This window comes from Lacerta agilis, chromosome Z (genome assembly GCF_009819535.1).
Source record: "Lacerta agilis isolate rLacAgi1 chromosome Z, rLacAgi1.pri, whole genome shotgun sequence".
In the NCBI taxonomy this organism is placed as follows: domain Eukaryota; kingdom Metazoa; phylum Chordata; class Lepidosauria; order Squamata; family Lacertidae; genus Lacerta; species Lacerta agilis.
The window spans coordinates 34,129,894-34,144,773 of record NC_046331.1 but is presented as its reverse complement, the minus strand read 5'-3'; the positions used below and the strand labels follow the sequence as shown (position 1 = coordinate 34,144,773).

At 42.0% G+C, this 14,880-nt stretch overlaps 1 protein-coding gene across 1 annotated transcript in view; it reads left to right on the top strand.

The window, feature by feature from the left end:
* The window catches only part of PCDH11X (protocadherin 11 X-linked), a 728,776-nt gene that overhangs the window by 175,165 nt on the left and 538,731 nt on the right, over positions 1-14,880 (top strand). The gene's annotated exons all lie outside the window — the stretch shown is intronic.

The following is a 14,880-nucleotide window of genomic DNA, read 5'->3' as shown; positions in this document are numbered from 1 at the left end:
ACAGGCCATCAATCCTCGGCATGGTGGAAAGTCAGCTGCTAATGCATTCTCTCCATGACACACAACATCATGGAGAATGTGAAGGCCGGTTCCGTGTGCAGCAGGGGTAGGAAACATGGGGGCCTCCAAATGCTGTTGGACTCAATTCCATCAGCTCCAGCCAGCAGCGTCAATGGTCAAGGATGATGGGAGTTATAGTCCACCACAATGGGTACCCTTGCTCTACATGGAACACCCACCTCCACATGTTGCATCCATGGGGTGGGGGAGAGTTGTATATCTGCTCCTCTATCATAGGTCCACTAGGCCTCCAAGCCTAAACATGTGGAATGGGAAGTAAGTCCCATTGATTTCAATGGGACTTACATCTGAGTAAACATGCATAGGATTGTGCTGCATGTTGTATGAACTGGGCCCAAGAGAGGGTGTACCTCGTAACTTGCAATTCCGTATAGATATATGTATAGTATACACCTTTAGCCAGCCTCTCTCATTCTTTTTTTTATTATTCTAACTGTTAAGCTTTCGATGAAAGCTTATTTTATATTATGCTGGCTAGCATTTTTAAGAATACCTACTTAGGCACAATTTAGATGGCACGCCCTTCCCCAATATTTAAGCAAAAGGTCTTGCATATAGTGTGATTTAAAAAAAAAATATCAAAACCTTAACTACCACTAGTACAAATAAATAATAATACTGCTGCCTAGCGTTAAATGGCTGCCTTTTTAGGCATTTGGCAAGATCACTGAATTTATTTTTCGTTAGCATAAGATGTAACATTTCATTTTTTTGGTTGTTGCTTATTACATGTTTAAAATGTGTACTATGCCTATCACAGTTTGCATTAATGTGTTGCATTAATGTGTTGCATTGTATCATCCTTGGGCAATAATGTAAAAGAATGTACACTTCATGTAACAGTGTTTGGATTGGTGCAGGATTCATTGAGCACAGTCCACCTAGAACTTTGACTGTGGATATCCCACTGAAAAGTAGGAGTCTACAAGAGCACAGAAATTGTTCTATTATCTTCAAATGTTTTGAACAATATTCCTACTGGATTGCACTCAGTGCTTTTAAAAGGGGGGGAGGAGTAAAAAGGAAAAAAAAAACCTGGATTTTTTTTGTCGTTGTATGAATGCTAATATAAAATTGGATAGCTAGATGGCAGGGGAAGGGGGAAGAGGTATCTGTCCCAATCACATATTAATTGTGCACCTAGATCAACAAGAAATTGCTCCACGGGAAGCACTTTTGCAAAGAAAAGCAGATGTAGAAGTGCCACGTGGTTCCACATTTTAAACACGTGTCTCCTGAAAAAAAGAAATGCATAAGCTCCATAATCATTGAAACCTTTTGTATTTGCCTGGAGCCCACATTGATTTTTTTCGGACAAGTCAATGCACAGCAAAAGCTGAGTGCTACTCTCCGTCACATTTCTTTCTACAACATGTTGAGTGCAGCAGTCCTGCCAAAGTTAAGCACTCTTAACTCACATTGATTTTAAAAAGTAAATGTTAAGCATGTACTCTTCCTTTCATATATTCAGAGTTGATTTTTTTTTTTAAAAAAAAAAATTAAATTTGTATACGGCCCAACATCCAAAGATCCCTGGAAGGTTTGCAGCATAAAAATACAAAATATGATCATAAAATGCATAATGAAACAAAAGCACGCCAATAACTCCCCTCCCACAATTTCATTTAAAAGGCCATGGAATATTTGATCAGCCATAGTCCTGAGTATAGAGAAATGCTTTCAGGTGGTGCCTAAAGTTATGTAATGAAGGTGCCTGGCAGACGTTGCTGTGGAGTGCATTCAGCAAATGAGGAGCCACTACAGAAAAGGCCCATTCTCATGTTGCTGCTCTCCAGGCCTCTCATGGAGGGGGCACCCAAGGGGCTTCAAATGATGATCACAGTGTTTGGGTTTGTTCATATGGGGAGAGGCAGTCCTTGAGGTATTGTGGTCCTGAGCCATTTGTAAGGCTTTATAGGTCAAAACCAGCACTTCGAATCAGGCCCAGAAATCAGTTGGCTGTCAGTACAGTCAAGCTGGGCTACCAGCTAAAGCTGATGGAAGGCATTCTGTGCCATCAAGGCCACCTGAGCCTCAAGCCAACAGCAAAGAACCCAGAAGTCCCCCACCCACCCAAGCTATATACCTGCTCTTTCAGAGAGAATGTAACCCCATCAAGAGCAGGGCAAATCCCATTGATCCAGTCTAGGAAACCACCCACTAACAGTGCCTCACTCTCATCTGGGTTGAGTTCCATTTGTTGGTTCTCATTCAGTCCATTACAGAGGCAAGACAACGTCCAGCATATCCACTGCCAAACCTGCAGATGTAAAGGAGAAGAAGAGCTGTGTTTCATCAGCATATTGCTGACAACGTACACCAAACCTCCAGCTGACCTCACTCAGCAGTTTCATGTAGATGTTAAACAGTACAGAGGATAAAATCCCACATTGAAATCTCTATGGGGCTGAAGAACACTCCCCAAGCATCACCCTCTGGAAACAACTATCCAAGTAGTACCAGAACCACCACAAAGTGGTGCCACCCACCTCTAACTCAGGACAGCCACTCCAGAGGGGTACTATGAACCTCTGAGAAGTCAAGGTCAATTAACATTTCCCTTGTCTCTCTCCCTACAGAGGTCATCAGACAGGGCGACGACACAGTTCCTGTGCCAAAACCAGGCTTAAACCCCAATTGAAATGGAACTATAAAATCAATTTCCTCCAAGAGTGTATGGATCTAGTCCCACAGTCACTTTTCATTTCAGAAATTACACACCAGTAGACCTGTTTTTAGTCTTTCTTGGGTCTGCACAGTAGTAAACAATGTGAACCGCCCTGAGACCTCCAGGTATAGGATGGTATATAAATTTCATTATTAATAATAATAATAATAAGAAGTTTAACTTGGCAAGTTCCATGTGACTTTTCAAGCAAAGAAGGACAAAAAAAAAAACAACCCACACACAAATGAGTATATTTATAATGACACAGTCTGCATGGGTTTTTGTTTGTTTGTTTGTTTGTTTAGATAATTTGCCACCCTAAGACATATTTACTATGTGTTGTTTTTCATTTTCTTGGATAATTCTCTTCTAGCAAAATCAATGAGTATTGAAAGTCTCCATCTTTGGCAGGATTGAGCCCATGTAAAGGTGCTTCCCCTGGTTCTGGTTCTCCAGAGCAAAGGTGAGAAAGTTTTGGCTCTCCTGATACTGCTGAACTTCAACTTCCATCATACCTGTCACTGATGGGAGTTGTAGTTTGGCAGCATCTGTAGATCCAAAGGTTCTCACTAGCTGCTCCAGGGAAATAAACTGGCAATCCATGGTGGATATTTGAGTTCTCACATGAACATAGCACTGGATGCAGGTGATGGACTTTATGTATGCTTGCATAAAACAACAACACAACACAGTATGCTTAACATTCAATTGAAATTTTAAAAGCTATTGAGGATCCATTAAGTAGGCTGCAAAACTGGAAATCTCACATGCTACTGTATATCTGATGTAACTGTACTTTAAACAGGCTTGCAATGTGATCCTACTTTCTCACCTGTCAAACTGTAGATTGTCAACAAGGACATTTACCTCAAGTTCCCTTCACATGTTTGCTATCTGGCTCTTTGAAAGGAAATGTTCATTTGGCTCTCTGATCTGTAAAGTATAATAATCCTATTTATAATGGTATATTGAAATTTATCATGCATGGTTGGCATCTGTCTGTCTCAAGAGACAATGGTGTGCGCCTCCAGGGGTGAAGTCAAAGCAATGGAGAGTCACAGCACCTGCTGTGGCTGCAGAAACTGGTAACTTGCAACTGCTGCCTCCCATGTTGTTTTTGCTGTGTTTGCAGCACCAAAGTGCCCTTCTACAGTGCACAAGCCTGAGCAGTGTTTATTGAGGTCCTGGGCTGCCCAGATGACATGAGCCCCCCCTCCCTGGTCTCACTGATGTCTTCCAAAGAAAAGGAAAGCAATACATTTGCCCCAGCTCGGCTGCAGGAGTTGCCAAAAGGAGGTGTACAAGATGTCATCCAACCGTCTTAAGGACTTCGCTCTGGGTTTGCATAGGGTTTCCTCCTTAGTCTTTTCTTCTCCCAAAGATGTCCCACAAGGCAGCAGGGAAGCAGTTTAGCATATTGTGCTAAAGATTTGCAGCTGTGGCTGTTGGGCCCCCGACTATTGAGAAGCACTATTTAATAACTTGGGAAATAGATTTTCTTCTTTCCGCCGGAAATATTTCTGTTTTCCCCTTTCCTTTCACATTTCCACCTTCATTTTGTGGTATTGATCATCGAGCTCAGACTTCAAGAATTCTTGGTGGTAGTCAGAACTCACAACACAAATTTCCTTAAAAACAAAACACTGCATTCAACAACAACAAAGATTTATTTAACCCCGTGGTTTATGGCAGTTGTTTGTTCAGGGCCTCCACTTCCACTGTGTGCGTTGATGACCAGTTTAGACTGCTGGAAGGGTTGGGTTCCATGGACTGATAGGTGACTTAGAGGCTGAGGTAATGAACCAGAGACTAGTCCAAGTTGAAAACCTAGAGCCAGAGCTGCAATTGTTATGGTTCCAGGGTATGGTTGGTAATCAGAAGACTGGGCAACCAAAGATCAAGTATGGGACAGGTTGCAAAAGACAACAAGCAGGAGAAAATAATAAAACAGAGGCATATTAGGAGGGCAGTCAGTCAGAAAGGCAAATCTGGAACTGTTTTAAAGGAAAGAGGGGAATCCTCCCATGTCCAATGACTTTCAGGCACTCATTGCAAAAACGATGTCACTCCTAAGTGGTTTCACTTGTCCTTGGTAGCATCATTGGACGATGATGTTGAAGCTTGAACTTCCCCCTCTTCCCTCCACTGACTCATGGGTCTGGTGGCACATGGAGGACAGAATTGTTCCTGATACTCAGGTTTTCATGGGCAATGGGTCCCTCTTGATGTGGAAGAGAATGGGGTGGATGCAGCAGTCCTTTAAGCTGTCAGTGTTGCATTCATTGGTGGAGAACATTCACATCACTTCAGTATGGTTTGCTTCGATAACATGACCACCATTAGACTTAATAATCTAGAATGTATGTGCATTAGTCAAAAGTTCATTCAAAAAAAATGTATATAAGAATTTTGCGCTAAAATGCTGGTGGATTTCCACAAGGACTTAAAAAATAATTTGCTAACTGATGTGGAAATATGAATAACTGAATTCAAGATGCGAAAATCAAGAAATGGAGAAAACTGAAACTGACACATTCTTCTATCCCTTGTTGACCCTTGTGTAGCAATGTTGGTGCATGGGAGGATTGCTTCACACACACACACACACACACACACACACACCATTTTGTTTTGTTTGTTTTGTTTGTTTTTTTTTTGCTATTCACCCCACCCAACCCTCTAGTTGTCCTTACTTGGTAGGTGGGGGAAAGGATAAGCATTTTTTCACCCACTGATTCTCCCAGTACAGGAGTTATGAAGGAAGCATGTGTTTGAAATCCATGTGTGTCCTTTGTAACATGTAATTCCACCCAGCATATGCATGCTTTTTTTTGGGGGGGGGAATACTGGTGATAGGAGTTCAGAACGATAACAAATATTATTTTTACACCAAAAACACTCTCTTACATCACTCTGATTCTCCCTTTGCTTAGGTTGTTTGTGAATGCATGTCTCCCAGAGCTCAGTTCTTCCAAATATAATCTCAAAAACAGATTTATTGCTCACCTGGATTTGAAGTGAGCTAATAGTGCAGGTCAAAAAAACAGCACCTAATCTGCAGCTAGTTGAGAGAGCCTGTTGTATGTCCTCCTGTCAGGACTGAGTGTGTTATTAGATTCTGGAGGAATTATCTCCTGCCTACCAAAACATTCCATTGGGTTCCCCACCACCACCACCAAAAGGAGCAGTGTAATGTGGTGCATATCTACTCAGAAGTAGGTAAATACACATAGGATTTGAGCCTATATAGATTTATGTGTTATATAAGCTATAGTTAGGGGGGCACAAACACACACACACACACACAGTCAGTTAATAAGCACAATGCTTTTTTATTTATTTATTTATTTATTTAATCTAAATAAAATGAAGGTTGGACTTTGTAAAGCTAGTGATATATTGCACTTATTTTTATTTGCTTTTTGAAAGAAAAGAAAGAAAGAAAGAAATCCTGAAGACCACATCTTACCAAACAGGGTTGGGGGAGAAGGAAGCCTCAGGCTATGTTTCCAGTCCTGGTATCTGGCATGTGCCCTTTGTCACTTCTGCTCCTGCTGCTCTGGGGGGTTGGGGGGGGTTTAAAATGGTTTGCATTTAAAATAAACTTGACTAATTTGCACTTTCTCTAGCAATACATGAATCAAAGCACAGCCATTTTTTAAAAAAATTTACAGTGCAGTTTGCCAGCCAAATAATGTATTAAAAAAACACTAGGGTATGCTAGGGTAAATTTTGCATTGTAATGCATATATCAGTGAACATAACATATAAAACTGTGTTATATTAGGGGAAATGGCTGCGCAAAAAAAAGTATATATTAGGCAAAATTGGCTGCAGACACCAGTACATTAGGGTAAATTTGGACTAAAATGCTGAGGCATTTTCATCAGGATTTATTTATTTTTAATTGTGAATTGATGTGGAAATATAGAAAATTGAACTTAAGGCTAGAGGTGAGGGGAGTGAAACTAAAAGAAGCTGAAATTGACAGATTTACTTATCCCTACCTTAGGACGTGGGTGGCACTGTGGTCTAAACCACAGAGCCTAGGGCTTGCCGATCAGAAGGTCGGCGGTTTGAATCCCCATGACAGGGTGAGCTCCTGTTGTTCGGTCCCTGCTCCTGCCCACCCAGCAGTTCGAAAGCACGCCAAAAACTGCAAGTAGATAAATAGGTACCGCTCTAGCAGGAAGGTAAATGGTGTTTCCATGCACTGCTCTGGTTTGCCAGAAGCGGCTTAGTCATGCTGGCCACATGACCCGGAAGTTGTACGCCGGCTCCCTCAGCCAGTAAAGCGAGATGAGCGCCGCAACCCCAGAGTCGTCCGTGACTGGACTTAACTGTCAGGGGTCCCTTTACCTTTACCTTAGGGTGATGGCTGAGAGTGTAAAGTGATGATGGAATCCATGGGTGGAAATTGGGTTTCTCAGCGCCATAAAGCCCCTACAGCAGTGTGTCCCTCAGTGCTGATAATCTCCATGGTATATTCTAGTGGACCACAGTAAGTTCTTGTTTCTCCTTTTCGGAGAAGGTTACAGCAGGATTTTGGGACATCAGTGGGTGTGGCCTAACAAAATGGTCATGGCACATGATTTCACCCTGTCATATGTCCCTCCCACCTCCTAAAATTGGCTCGGGGGTTGAGAGTGCCCCCACAGCAGCACACGAGGAGGAGAAGGAGGGGTGATCATTCCATCTGCAAAGCTGAAATGCTTGTGTGAAAGGAACAACCGTAACAGTGCAATGTCGAATTCCACCAGCACCTCCAAAGGTTTGATATTTGAAAGGGAAACTGAACTGAAACCAGTGTTAAATAAATTATTTAAGTTTAATATCCTGTTTTGATCATAGCTCACTGCAGACAGACAGATAGAAAGATAGAAGGGATCGGTGACTTTTTTGTTATAGGTGAGGAAGATATTGAATGTAAATTTAATTTGGGATGAATAGAGGTCAATTATATATACAATTGACTAGACATTAGTCATCATTTCCCCCCCTTCAGTAAGAGATAGTACTGGCGGTATCACAACCTTTTAAGCTGCGTCTCACCTATCTCTGTTTCAAATGCATGTCAATTTTTGAAGGAAGGAAGATAAATGGGTCAGCCCTTTCTATTGTCATTGCAAGTGGTAGGAGAACATCAGATAAATTAAGGTTCACTTTCTACACAAAGCTTCTGCCAAGCTCAACCAGTGGGTGCATTATCAACTGAATCCCAACATTCAGCCTCTCTGGATATTTCCTTTTTCTTTTTGTAATGATGAAGGATGTCCTTGACTTATCATCTACTTTTGACTTCGTTCTATGCCTGATCTGACATCCCTCAGACCACCTCCCCCCCCCCCAATTAGGATTTTCTGCCCTGATATTGAGTCTGAATTATCAGGACTGAGCCAAAACTACTTCCAAGTTTCTCACAATATTTTCACCCGTTTTGAAAACACACCTTTTTTAAAAAAAAATTAAAAAAATTTGGTACTACTTGCAGGAACCCCACCAACCAAACAACCCACCAAAACATGTATGCTCATATATCTTGCCCTCACTGTCTATTGACTTAGGTTTTGGCAAGCACCAACGGGCTTTCCCTGAAACTCAGTTGCACTCCTACTATTACTGCTGCATGTTGAGAAACTCTCAATGGAATCCTCCAAACCTTTGATATATACCACTTTAAAGGCTGGAACTTCAGGCTGGCCTTTCTTGCCTGCTCCCTGAGGCAGAAAAGGCTTTGCATATTAGAAAGGAAGAGGATAATCACATTGCAGAGGGTTCAGTGGAGATGGGAGATGCCCACTCTTGACCATCATTTCCTGCTGGAGGAGAGGTCTGCTGGGGTATTCCTTTTTTGCTTGAATCCCCATGCTCCCTGTCTAATCTTCTCCTATCAGAGGCTACTTTTCTCTTGGAGAAAGTGATAGCAGATGGTGGAATACAAGCAGAACAGACAGTGGAAATGGACTGCCTTGAGTCTTCTCTCTTGAGTTGAGCAAGAGTCTGCACAGTCATGCAGTTTTGCTTCAAACTCAGGCAGCTTGCTCCATTGCCACATCATTTGCTCCTATGAATGCCATGACGTAACTAAACTTGATTGGTTATGTAGCACCATCATATTAATTGTGAGGTTGCAGATTGGATTAAATGGCCTGTGTGAGAAATCCAGGAAGACTGTCCCACCTTAAAAAAAGGAGAAGGAAAAAGCAGCAAACAGGAAAATGCAGTAGCAAGAAATTCTATGCATGTCTTCTTGGAAGTAAGCCCCCTTGAGTTCAATTGGATTTTCTCTCAGGTAAGAGTGTATGATTGCTCTTTCAGTGTTTCAAATTGAAAATGGAGAATATTCTGTGAACTAGCACCACCTCTTCCCGTTGAATTGAAATGAAGACAATTGCAGAAAAGATTGAAGCAGGTAGAAAAATTGGCAATAGCAGTGTTCTTGTACACCGTCCATTCATTTCAATGGGGTTTGCCTAGTATTACTGCTCAGGAGATTGTGCCCAATATTTTCTGCCCTGTATTTCCTTCTATAACATCCATCACAAAACAAGCACACTGTAAAACGGTGTTATCTCTCTCTCTCTCTCTCTCTCTCTCTCTCTCTCTCTCTCTCTCTCTCTCTTTCTGTTATATTCACTGACTTCTTTCTAATAAGTTTGCCTCCCCAAGAGCATACATCAAACTGAACAGCAACATGTACTGAATCAAATTAAGGCACAACATTATTGAGGCAGTGAACAGACATAAAGGTTAAAGGGGAATATAGATTACTTATTTTTAGATTGTGTATGTATGAGCTCAAGTATGTGACATTGCAACATTCTGCAAAATGTTAACTTCCTAGAGTTTAAACCAGCTTGTGTAAACACATACAGAGAGATGGCCTCTGATACAGCAAAGCCATGTGAGAAAGAAGGTTATAAAGCTCTGGGCATGAACAAATAAGCCATTTTGAACATTGGGTTAAATATGCACAGAGGTAGCATTGACTAATTGCTTTTGTAGCTTGGGGAGGTGAGGTTGGAAGTTAAGGTCTAAATAGTTTGCCATCTGTGGCTTCTTTTCATATAAATTCTTCACCATTAAATATTCCATTTGCACAGAAAGATTTCCACCAGCATAGCTATGTTCGGTATGTCTCCTTGTTGGTCCACCAAAGGCTGAGCAATAGCCCAGGTGTTAGATATGCCTTTTTAAATATGCCAGGGTTTCACTCAGGTTACAGTTGACTGGTTCATTGTGTGTCACCCTACATCAGCAGCTGTAATTGTCTTACCCAAGCCAGGGGCGTAGCTAGCCGCTGGGCTGCCGGGGGCGGCAAGCCAAGCGGCACCCATGGGGGCGGGGCGTCGCTCTGTGCGCATGACGTCATGACGCATGCGCACGGAGCGACGCCTCCGCCCGGGCCAGCTGGTTCTTAAATTTTTGGGACAGTGAAATGAAAACTAAAGGTACAAAACTGGTTTCCTCAAACCCACAACAGGCAGAATTAATGGGAAAAAACAAACAAACAGTTTCACAAAGTGAAGGATGCATATATATTTACAGTCACACACCCCCCCCCCACCCTTGAAGGTCTGGTTTAGACAGCATATGTTCCAGGAAACAACTAAGAAGTTAGACTTCCCTTCCCTACTCTAGGAAACTCACCTCACATGCCAATAATCACACTGGTATATGCATCTTATGTGGCTAACCATGTGAATAATGCCAATTAACAGCAAGTCAGTTTTCAATGGATCAAAGCAAAACCTGCGCTGGTCATCCAAAACTGCATTCTGTCAGCTGTGGAAAATAAGGAAGCTGTCATGTGAGTTTTTGACATAAATGACAAAAACACATGCTGGCATGTCAAAGAAATGCCTGGGTTTTTGATGGGTGTCAGATTGCAAAGGCTTAGAATGTGCAAGTCCAAATCGGACAGGGCAGAGAATGCAATCTCTTGCCGTAAAAAACAAGGAACTGCAAACTTAGCCCCTTATTGCCTGCTACATTTTAGTGCCTGTGAAAAACCAGGGGATCTTATCTTGATAAGCCAATGAACTGATGTTCTCTGATTTTATTTTATTTTTGAAGATTTTGTCAACGAAAGTTAGGTTCATTTTGGGAGGTTTGATCCACTTTGGTGTTCAACTGTGTGTTGTTTTTTTCTGTGTGTTTATATTTTAATTAAAAAAGACATTTGAAGGGCTAGCTCTGAACCAAATTCAGCTCTGAGTGAGGTGTTTTTCTGCAAAAGTGAGAGTGGAAGGAGGCTTAACTCTCTGCCCCCCATTCCTCCATAACTTTACCCTCTCACCAAGCTATCTCAACCACCAACCTCACCTGCAGATTCCACTTGAACCGTTACACAGGGCTGGCATCAGTGGCTGACAGCGTTGGACACCTGCCAATGCCCTCACCACATCAGGGAACCTACCTCCAGCCCTCTAGCATTACTCTTCCTCCTCCCTGATATCTCCACCTGTTCACTTGTCATTTTCAAACATATGATGAAAAGTAACAGCAAGAAGTGAAAGGAACCCCAAGCTCTTCTTTACTTGTCTTCTTCTTCTGGACAGTGGTGCAAATTGGACTCAAAGGGAGGGAGAGCAACTGCATGGATAGTGGTAAAAGTGCCAAGGAGGAGGATATCTACTTAGAGAGGAGCCCAGTTTTGTTATATTGCCCAGCAGTGTACGCCAACATTGCCCAACAGTGCAAGTTAGCACTGTCTTTATCCTTAAAAGCCATCAGTTCTAGTACACCCTCTCAGTGTGGCTATTGTTGGAAAAAGCTGGTTATCAGAGCTTCTCATCATGCATTTTCTATGAGGCATTGGAAGTTCCTCTGCACAGACCTTTCCTATGCTCACCAAAATGTGAAATCCTGGGGGGGGGGGGGGAGAGATACAAATATTTCAGAGTAAAATTAAGAATGTAGCCTTACAATGGCCTGCTACACTATTGCTTGGGCAAATAAGCCAGATGGGTGGGATGCAATCATCATCTTCTGATTTGGTGCAAGAGCATAAGGCATGGGATTTGGAGTTTCCCCTCTTGAAGGATCCCTTGTCAGTGGGCTCTGGCACTGACAACAGATCTATCTATAGATGGATCAATAAACAGATAGGTAGAGCTGCAAACATATATAACTCACTTTTTGATTCAATGGAACTCCAAAGTGGCTTTATAGAAATCAATATCACACAAGATTATACAAAAAGTAGCTCTTGTAGCATAGTGGTGAAGAGAATGGGCTACAAATTGGGAACTGTTAAACACTGTTTGCTTGGACTTTCATAAAGCTTTTGACAGCAATGTCAAAAGATGGCCAGGATAACTTGGCAGTCATAGAATAAGAAGACAGCATAACAACTGGGGATGAGTGTTTTTCACATTCATGTCCTGCTTGAAGGCATCCTGTAGGCATCTTGTTGGCCACTGTTAGAACTATGCTTAACTAGATGGTTGTTTGACATGATCCAGCAGAGTTCTTCCTTTGTTCTCAACAACAGGATGTTGATCTTGGTAAAGAAACATTAATTTTATTCTATGCGCAGACCGGAACATTTCATACTTGATTTGAGACTCTGGGCATTTTGCATTCAGGCAGACGATCTCAAGTACAAAATTGAAGGATCATGTCAAAGGAGCCTAAATGTAGTAAGATTAAGTTTACTAACCGGTAAGATTGACTTTGGAAAGAATAGAGAGAAATGGATAACACCACTGATTATGACAATGTGTAATAGAGCTTTCTTGAGTGTGTGGAGGGAACACTTACAACCCTTTGAAATATTCTGCATACAAGCTGTAAGACAGCACCATTATTGTCTTGTTTTAAGCCACTGAGAATGATTGATTAGCTACAGTTCTTTGGCTTTGAAACACTAAATATGGCTAAGATGAGTGTGTGCTTAGTTGTTTAAGGTTCCCAGCATCTGTTCTAACTATCCTCTCTTCTTCTTTAAAAATAAAAAGACATTTTGGAATTAGCAAATGGTAGCATGGATTTTGAAACAGATATGAAATAAAGCAGATTATGCACTAGGGGGATTTTTTTCTTCACTAACTTATTCTAATGCTTTTTTCAAATTCAAGACTCTTTGTTTCTCAGTGTCTCAGAGGGCATTGTGGACCGCAGCAGTGAAAATTGAATGGATTATGTGGAGGGCTTCAAGAACAGCCACAGCTGCTTTCACTGAACTCACAAGAGTGCATTGAGTAACTGTGTGCAACTCATACGATATACTGAACTAATTTTGCAAATGAGGCTACGTGCATTGCTCCATTTAGGGAATGAAGTTATCATTCTGCTCTGTCACTGAGCTATGAGACCTCCCCATACCAAATTAACATGGTCGTTATGTTACATTCCTGCTAGGAAGTTGCAGTCATCCATTTAACTGGTAAAATAATCACCTCAAGTCTTGGTCATTGCTATTTTGATTCACCAGTTTTACCCCTGGTGAATTCTGCAAGTTTAGACCATTGGCCCTGTAAATGTTTGAACGTTTGCAAGTTGAGGGCTTGCAAGAGCTCTTGCAAAGCACCTACTACAGCAGGGGTGAGAAATCTTTTTGGTTCTGGGGGTCAGATCCAACTTTGACAGGTCAATGGGCAGACCCTCTTGTCAATCACATGATGTAATAACTGACAGGTTGACCAACCCACCTGTTAAAATCTTTTGTGTGGGGTCCCTAAGCTTGTTAACTACATTGCAAGGGGTGGTGCTAGTTCTGTGCTTTGGAAACTTCCCAATGTATCTCATTTTCACCTCTGATGTCAGAGGTGGAATGGTGCTACACAGTGATGCTCACAAAACCCATGCTTCTCCTTCCATCCCTGACATTGGAAGTAGAAAGGGGAAGTGTGGGGAGGCAATGGTAGCAATGGAAAGGAGAAGCAATTTTCCCTCCTTGAGCAAGGTACAGTATGCTCCTACTTCCCATCAGCTGTTGCCCAGCTGGGAGTATACCATGCCCCAGCCAAGGAACAATTGAGAGTCCATTCTGGATTGCTCATTGGAAGCCTCAACCTTACCCACACCTGTGGGGCATGTGGATGTGGCTTCTCCTAAACAGCATCATGGGCTGGAGTTTTGCCAAGCTGGAGTTTCCACACTCCTGTGCTACAGTCTTCCAACTCCACTTGATCCAAGGCCCAGGCTATACCTTGGTGGAGAAAAGTACTGGTATATGCTGTGGGCTCACCTGGTTCTTAACAGAGTATTTCCTGCCACTGGGGGCCTTCTCAGCAGAAACTACATTTCCAGCAACAATTTCCCCACCAAGGATTCTGGAACCTGCAGGCCAATAGGAAAAAAACATGTTGTTTTGATGCCCAGGTGTGTGTGCTGTCACTTCTGTTGCCATTTCCCCCATTCTAGTTTTTGGGGGAAGAAAGGGGAGGCTGTGACAGTGACTTGTCGAATCAAGTGAGCACAACCCTACTTGCAGTAGTTTCACACTATGGTTGCATTCAGAGTGTGTGCTCTACCACAGGGAGATACACTTGGATGACCTCTGGCCCCTTTCTGCTCTGTGATCCTGCGTGCCATGCAAAGCTACCCATTTCAAAGGTTTGCTGCAATAAACACACATCTGGCAGAATGCATCTGCACTTCCATGCATGCAAATATTAGTAAAACCATCCATTGCTTCCATATAGACAGAACCTAAGCATAATTACAATGCATCAATAAAGAAAAATGGTTTTGACTTGAGTGCCTTTATAGTCTCTGAATTGCAGTTCACACCTCTCTAGCAGTGCAAGCAATTTTTCCATTTCTTCTAATGCCTCAAAAATTATAGTCTTTTTCTCAACAATAAATCTAAATTACCATCTTCCTCCTGCCTCTGTCTTGTGCCTCCTTCCCACACATAACTCGTAAAAATCACTTCTGGAAATTTCCAGGCTCATTCAGCAATGACCGGTGTAAGAGCTACAACAAATTTTGTGTCCCAGAAGTAGGGCTGCTGCATGCTAATATCTTTGTACTACACGAGGTTACAGTTTTTTTGTTTTCTTTTTTTAGAAAAAAAAATACAGATAGATGGAAATTGCAGCCTATTGAAGAAACAGGTGTTTTGGTCAAAATCTCTGCAAGCTCTCCTTTGAAAGAGATTGGACAACATCCAGAAAGGAGAA